This window comes from Grampus griseus (assembly GCF_964374135.1).
Source record: "Grampus griseus genome assembly, chromosome: 3".
Taxonomy (NCBI): domain Eukaryota; kingdom Metazoa; phylum Chordata; class Mammalia; order Artiodactyla; family Delphinidae; genus Grampus; species Grampus griseus.
The window spans coordinates 150383729-150390381 of record NC_139019.1 but is presented as its reverse complement, the minus strand read 5'-3'; positions in this window follow the sequence as shown (position 1 = coordinate 150390381).

Below are 6653 nucleotides of genomic sequence, written 5' to 3'. Positions count from 1 at the left end.
TCCCCTACCGGATGCCAGGGCTACCACGTGCCCACAGGGACGCAGCAGCGCTGGGCCAGGTGAGCTGTCTGCTTGCGTGAGAAGAAGCCCCGGTGCCTCTGTCCTCCTCACCCTTTCCCCAGGACGCCTGAACCGGGGGGTACCAGGGCCACTCCAGATATCTCACCACACTTGGTGATTAACTGGGGATGTTGCCTGCTGACCTCGGCGGGTTGGGAGGGCAAGGCTGGGTCCTGCAGAGGGAGATGTTGAAACTCACCAGGGACACTCTTTACAAAGAACACAATGTGAACAACACCTCCAGGAGTGATGTATGTGGTGACCCCACAGATGCCTTCGGCCCCCCATCTAAACATAAGAGCCTGGCATATTCAGGGCTTCTATGGAACGGGGACCGTTCCCTGGCGAGATGCACTCAGGTCATCCTCCAGTTGCCTGCGCAGATTACCACCATTCTCTTCTCTCCATCTTTTTGTTCACATGCAGTGGTGACCACCTCCGTTCTCTTCTCTGGCTTTTGGGTTTTCCTGAAGCGCAAAAAAAAAAAAAAAAAAAAAAAGTCAGGGATGGCAAGGGAAGCACATACACTTATTTGCCTTCTGCTCTTCCTCCTACCCTCTCCAGGCTCACATTTCCTCTTCTTGTTCTTCCTCATCCTTTTACTTCATCCCTTCTCTTGAATCCAGGATGAGAGAATTTTTTTTTTAATTGGATGAGTCAGTCTTCTTTTACTTAATTTATTTTTAACGACCTTATTGGAATATATTTGCTTTACAATGGTGTGTTAGTTTCTGCTATATAACAAAGTGAATCAGCTATACATATACATACATCCCCATAACCCCTCCCTATTTTGTCTCCCTCCCACCCTCCCTATCCCACCCATCCAGGTGGTCACAAGGCACCAAGCTGATCTCCCTGTGCTAAGCGGCTGCTTCCCACTAGCTATTTTATGTTTGGTAGTGTATATCTGTCCATGCCACTCTCTCACTTTGTCACAGCTTAACCCTCCCCCTCCCCATATCCTCAAACCCATACCGTTTTTATGCTAAGTTATATTCTACATGTAGCTGGAAAGATGTTAAAAAGATTTTTAAAGAACTGCGCATCTATTTTTGAAGCTGATTTGCCTGTTCAAGGCTTGCTAGCACTTTATCCATCTCAGTACTATTTCACTTAGTAAACAAATGCAGTTGCCATAATTGCTGCATATGTGTCTGTGTTCCCTTCTAGGCTATATGTTTTTGAAGTTAGAAACTATATTTATATCACAGCCCCTATGTATAGCACAATATCCATTGCTAATTCAGATTGTGCTTTAAGATATGAGAGAAAATTTAACACGTTTATTATAGTCATAAACATCTAGCAAACCAACCAGAAAATAAAAACGAATTTTCAATTGGTTGGCCAAGAAAAAAAAGAGAGGAATACCTAGTGCAAAATCATATCTCTAATAACTACTGTTGGATTTAGAGCACACACATGCTAAACTTATTTTAAAATATCTTCTCATCAAAGATTTGAGGTTGGACCTGAAAAAATTATATCAGAAGTGAAAATAATTATGTGGTCTGACCAGCGTGGATCACACAAAGTAAGTGTATACTATGTATAAAGTAGATAAACTATGAGGTCCTGCTGTATAGCACAGGCAACTATATTTAATACCTTGTAATAACCTATAAAGGAAATAGATCTGAAAAAGAAATATATATATCTGAATCTCTTGGCTGTACACCTGAAACACAACATTGTCAATCAACTATACTTCAAGTAAAACAAAACAAAACAAAACAAAGTAAGTGTAAAGGGAAGTATAGTTTTAAAAATTCACCTCTGATATCCAATGGACCAACTGAAAGACAACAGAAAGTACAACTTTCTAGGAGACAGGACATGGCCAGCAAACAAGGCCATTACCCTCGGTAACGGTCATACCTGCCAAAAGGTATACAGACTAGCCTGCATTCATGAATACATAGGAATTCTTCGTTTATCTGGCATTGTTAGGCAATGAGGTATTGTATGTTAGGAGAAGTTTTTGTAAATGACAAATTGAAGAGGAGTTATTTTAACCTTCACTCGGTAATTTTTTTCTAAAATTAAGAAATGTATCCACTGGTGTATCTAATGTTTCTCGTGATAACTCGGGGTCATCAGTTCAATCAAGGTTTGCATGAATAATGCAAATAGAAACAAGGCAGGCATGCTTACTGAAACTGAAAATGACATGGCACTGGCTGGAATAACTGATGAGAGAGCAAGAGAAAAACAAAACTGAAAACAAACCGTGATCAAGAAACAATCAGTCAAGTTCTGACTTTCTGTACTTAGTTTCAAAAAGAGATACCAAAAATCCCAGCGAGAGACTCCAGCATCATTAGCTGTCTTTCCCCTTTGTTTCCACCTTCCTTTCCTTTTCCTTCTACCCTATATTGTTCCAGGAAGTGATTATAGCTCCTTGCAAAACAATTTCTAATACTTGCTTTCTCTCACACAAACTTCACAATATGTCCATGTGATAAATAGTGTGGAGGTAAAAGACAATTCATCACAGGCACATCTCCTATGAAAATAAAATTAGAAACTAGCTTCTAAACATGCAGAGAGAAGGGCGTGGTGTCAGGCACTAATTTCCTTGTGAATTCCTCTCCATTTCTAATAGACGTTCTTCTTTACCAAGATCCCTTTTTATTGGTGTCCTGTTCCAGACTGCTCCACTCCACCCATCCTCATCCTGTAAAATACATTCACACTCTTTTGTGACCCTACTTATTTGCCCATTAAATAATCAGTCATAGAACTGTCGGAATTAAATACAGAGTGAAATTAAAATACTGGAGTCACTTGGAGGGTTTAAGCAGGTCTACCAGAAAATACTGGGCATGGATTTAAAAGAGGCTGCGTGGGACTTGCTCTTGTGCAAGTTCTTTCTCAAGAAGTATCTGAAATAAGCCTAAATTCAGAGTTAATCAGTCTGCTGCTTTCTCAGGTGGACTGGAATTCATTGCTCTTTCCCCTCAACTCCCTGATGTCAGTGGCACTTTCCGGAGGGGAGGTGGACTTCTCTGCCTACTGCAGAAGCGCAGTTCCCCCAGGCCCACTCCCTGTCTGAATCCCACACTTGAGGCCAGATGCCAGCCTTCCCAGAACATTTGTGGTTTCCTTTCAGTTTCCGACCTGCTCAGATTGAGTCCCTGTAGACTCTTCCTCAGCTTGAAACCTGATCTTCAACCCCTTCCCTGACCTTGATGGTTACCTGCCTACTTTAGGCCTCAGGTGCTTTAGCTATAAATCGATATATTTGCCCTTAATTCTAAAGTCTTCTTTCTAAAGCTATACAATGTGTGCCTCCTTGAAAATGTTTCTCTTTGCTGGTTTTAATTTTGTAGAGAATTAAAACCACAGCTACTCTAAAAGACAGTAAGTTGCATTCGATAAGGAAAGTGTGCTTCTGTATTTAGATTAACAGGGATGGAAGACGACTTAGTATGTTTTAAGATACTCATGATCCATTCTCATGAGAGTCGGGGGAAGAAGGGGAAGAGAGTTAATAAAATACCAAACGATTGTGACAAATTAAGTTCACCAAGATGTAGCTGATTAGTTACTACTTGAATAAACCACACAAATCCAATTCAAGTTGTCCTTTATTTTTCTAAGAAGGATCCCAGTGAACTGAGTCCCATGTTCAGTAACTCCACGTTCAATGGCTTAGTCTTTAAAAACTGTTATCTTGCTGGAAGAAGAAATATTGCCCATCAGTCCTAATTGATGTTTAGCTATCATGCACATTTCAAATAAATTTATAACATTGCCTGATCTCAGTGTAATACATTCCAAAGGGGCAAAGAGCACATGAAAAGTTATGGAGTCTCCATCGTCTACACTGAAGTGTGCAATAAATTACATATTATTTGGCCGTGAAATTCACAAGCCATAGAAACCACACCATTACCATTATACAGTGGTAAAGAGCAGGTAATGAGAATGATATAAAACAAAACAGACTGTGTATGTTGGCACTGCTGCCAATAAAACAATCATTAAATGCATTCATATGCATCTATGCTAGGTAAGCTCTTTAGGGCAATTGCTATGAGTTCTACATACCTGTCAGGATATTATATATAGCCCAGTTTCTATGGCGTTTATTCAAAGACTCTGAGAAAGGGTTACTCTGGGTGAATTCAGACCTTTTCTCAATATAGAATTTGGTCAACATGCATTCTGAACAGCAAAATTTCACAGTATTTTCCTACACTAATTGCCACCTCAGCAAATGCAGGATTAAGTATAATGGATTATAAGAAGTTAGAAAGGAAAGATGGAAGAAAAGAAGGAAGGTAGAAAAAAGGTGGGTATGGAGTACTTCAACATTTACGTAAAGAGTGGACCTAAAACTAACCTGAGGTTTCCCTGAGCCATTAGCATACACTATAGAAACTTAAATGAAAAACTAAAAAAAACCAGCAAGGGAAACTCAAAGATTCTTTGTTTTTTCACTTTACTGCATACACACGTCCACCTTAAACAATCTATATGCTTATATCCAATAAGAGAGCATTGTTTTGCAAGGCTATTTGGGTTCTATCAGCATGTAAAGGTCGGACAACTCAACTTTAGCAGAGTTAGCCTTCAGGTGAATAATTGCTTCTTTCAGGTTGCGAGCAGTTGAATTTTCCAGAAATGTTTCCCAAAATATGAAAACTAAAAGAAGGGTCCTAGGACAGCGTCCTTTAGAAGGTTTATAGTATCAAGGCTTTTGGAGGAAGAGAATCCTTGTCGATTATCAACACAATGATTCCAAGCAGGTCAATTTTTGCTGAGAATATTATATAACAGAACCCACTTCACCTCCATTATACTGACAATGATCTTCCTTACTTCAACCTCGTGCTTCTTAGTAAAGTTGAAAATACTGAGCCAAGAACAGACAGTGACAATGCCAGAGACTCAGATGTACCTATAGGTGCCTTCAGACAACATCAGCCACCCAGGCTAAAGTCCTGGTTTAAAACATCCCAACGTGAATGAATCTCAAAAACCATATGCTGAGCAAGTGAAGCCAGATCAGAAGGGCACCTACTGTATTATTCAACTTACATGAAATTGTAAACTCGGCAAAAGTCATCTCTAAAGATAAAAAACAGATCCGTTGTGGCCTTGGGGTGGGAGATGGGGATACTTTTGCAAAAGCCTAGGAGGAAACTTTCTAGGGTTTTAGAATTGTTATCTATCTTTATGGGGGTGGTAGTTAAACAAATGTATACATTAATTAAAAGTCACTGAACCCTTGACTAAAAATGTCTGCATTTTATTGTATGTAAATGATACCTTAATAAGGTTGATTACAAAATGAACCAAAACCAAAACAAAGCAGAAGAAAAACCTCTCAAGACCTCAAAGGAAATACACTGTTTTCTTCCAGGGTACCAGATTGGAAATGAGGCATTGGTCTGTTCTACCCTCAGATCATCCCTAGGATTATCTAGTCTATTTTAAAGCACTAGAGTCCCCTATCAGGAAAACTCACCCTATGTTTAATTACTTTGATTTCTTGTCTGCCTCTTCTCCCAAGACAGTGAAGCCATTCACGGAAGGAAAACCAGCTTTTTCCAACTTTGCATCACCACATATTCTTTCCAAAGCTATTATTTATGGAATGAAATTTGGCTACACTTTGTAAAAATCTAGCTTTTTGAGCCTTACAAATCTTAACAGTTAACCTATTGCCTCCACTGGAATTTGGAAAAAAATTATTTTGAAAAGGAATAGCTGAGACTTGACATTTTTTGTGTGTGTGATTTTCTCTTCCCCTAAGAGAGAAGTGAGTAGGAATGAAACACATACATAAAGAAAAATAAATTATCTTGCTGCCTTTGCATGGTTATAATTTATAGGAGGCCCTTTTCAACAATAATCTATTATCAGAATCAATAAAATATAATCTCCATGAAGGCCAGGCCAGGATATTTGTCTCTTTTTCAGCAGATTGCAATACAAACCACATTCATGGATATGCTTCTTGATGATCTTTGTAATACTGTAACCGTTGACCATTTCCTCATGCCTCTTCCCCTTAACTTCAACCTGGTTTTTCACCAATGACCTCACATTTCCTTCTCTATCACTTGGTTGTGGGCCTCTTTTCCAACTCCAACTCCAACTCGCATTTCACTCTGGCACCAAAGGAAGACTCACACCTTCCTGCTTTTTAGTGATACCTCAAGGTCATTACCATATTGTGATCACCCTGAATAGCCAGACAATTGTTATTTCAGAGCCATCTGACAGTTTGTAGCTCTAAAAATTAACTAAGGACCATATTTGTCAAAAATATCCTAGTTTAAGATTTTGGTAATACAGCAACAGTAATTCCGAAGTCATTTATGACAATCAGTGTGGGAAGCACCCTCCTTCAGGAAGACCCTTTGCCATACAATACACTTTCCCTGTCTGGTAATAAGGAAGAATGGCCGTGGAAAGTAACCTTTTGTGGAAAGAAATACTTGGCTTTGAGAAGGCTTGAAGTTCATACACTTTTCTTGAATTAGATTCCCCATTAATTACTTTATCCACAAAGAGGTAATTATCAGAGTTATGTAAGCAATTAAGGAGATGCTACTCCACATTCTTTCAGCTTGTTG